This window comes from Erythrolamprus reginae, chromosome 3, assembly GCF_031021105.1.
Source record: "Erythrolamprus reginae isolate rEryReg1 chromosome 3, rEryReg1.hap1, whole genome shotgun sequence".
NCBI lineage: Eukaryota > Metazoa > Chordata > Lepidosauria > Squamata > Dipsadidae > Erythrolamprus > Erythrolamprus reginae.
The window spans coordinates 251,712,935-251,714,532 of NC_091952.1; the positions used below are offsets into that span (position 1 = coordinate 251,712,935).

At 38.2% G+C, this 1,598-nt stretch overlaps 1 pseudogene; it reads right to left on the reverse strand.

The window, feature by feature from the left end:
- Positions 1–322: 322 nt before the first annotated feature.
- LOC139166021 (mas-related G-protein coupled receptor member H-like) lies at positions 323–1,357 on the reverse strand (annotated as a pseudogene).
- Between the last annotated feature and the right edge of the window lie 241 nt (positions 1,358–1,598).

A 1,598-nucleotide genomic window follows, 5' to 3' on the forward strand; every position in this document is an offset into this window, starting at 1 on the left:
AACGAGTTTCTTATTATATGTTGTTTGAAGTAACTATGTGTTTGTTCTTTATTTTCCCACAGGATAGCAGAATTCTTATTCTCGCAACACACCACACCTACAACTCCTACCAACAAATCGCCGGCTGAACTCCTCATGGGCTGAAAGCTCCATATTACATTAGACAGGCTACACCCGGTGTATTCCCATGAGCCTTCTTGGCCTGACTCCCCAGCTCGCTCTTTCGTCCCGGGAGTGCAAATTTTCGCTCGCTCTTATGGCGGTGGACCACCCTGGGTCGCAGGAAGGGTCACTGCTATTAAGATCTTTAAATAAAAGCTTGTTCATTTTCTATATTGATTATCCTGAAAACATACTTTTGAGGCACACAAAAGATGTTTATATTTTATTTTTGTATCAAGAAAGACATTTTTGCAGCCGAGTGACATCCAGCATTGGAGACAAGTTAAAATTATGCTTTTACAGAGAGGTTGAAACTCTGTTTGTAGCATTCTCTGGGCTTTCAGGAGGTTCATCTTCCCGGAAGACTCTTTGAAAAACGACCTTGATGCTCTGTCTGGTCTGAGCTCGTTTCTTTCTCCCCACCAGATAATAGATTATTGGGTTAACACTGCTGTTTAGGGAAGCCCCCAGAATTATGTAATGTTGGGAATAATAGCCTTCGTAAAAATAAGAAGCATAGAAGCCGTAAATATTTAATGGCAGATTAAAAATAAAGAAACAGAGAAGAGTAATTAAGATCATCACTAACAGTCATCCACGTTTCATCTGTCTAGGTTTCAGACAAATTTTGATGAATAGGATCACAGTAGAGGCTGTGATCAGTGGGAGGCAAAGAACAGAAGTCACAATTAAAGAGAGACGGAAGGAGTTACCATTAAGAAATACATATTTCATAATGTTTGGAATTCCTTCCAGGAGGAAAGAGCCGATCCAGAAGAAGGCACATATAGCAGAGGACAAACATTTTGGCCGGGAACAGCGATGCCAGATTAGGAAAAGGACACACACACACCGGTCAATGCTGATGGCTGTCAGAAGAAAGATACCATTGATATACATTATGTGAATGAGACAATCTGTGATGGGGAAGAAAGTATATAGGACAGAATAGTTAAAACTTGTTAGTATTGAAGGTATAATATGACAAATACAATATATAGCCAAAAATGAAAGAAGTCCAAAGTCAGCAATAGCCAAATTTAGAATCAACACAGTGAAAGGGTTCCTCTTAATCTGGAAGCCAAGTAGCCAGATCACAATTCCATTTAATGGGATTCCGATACAGCAGATGATTAAGAGTGTGATAACAAGACTATGCATATTTTTGTGCTCAATCTAAATAATTGATAGAAGTGCTGGATACTCAGAATACTCTGCTCTAGTATCTCACACTGAAATCCACCAAGAGATTTTTGTAATGCAGCAATAATCTCTGATTTTTGAATGGAAGTTCCTATTAGAAGAAAAGAAAGAAGTGCAGATTCAATCGTTCCTCCATAATTATCATATTATCATTACTAGGTCCTATAACAACAACAACAACAACAATTATAAGAAGAGGGTCTCTTCTATAAACAATAAAGTAATGCATAATT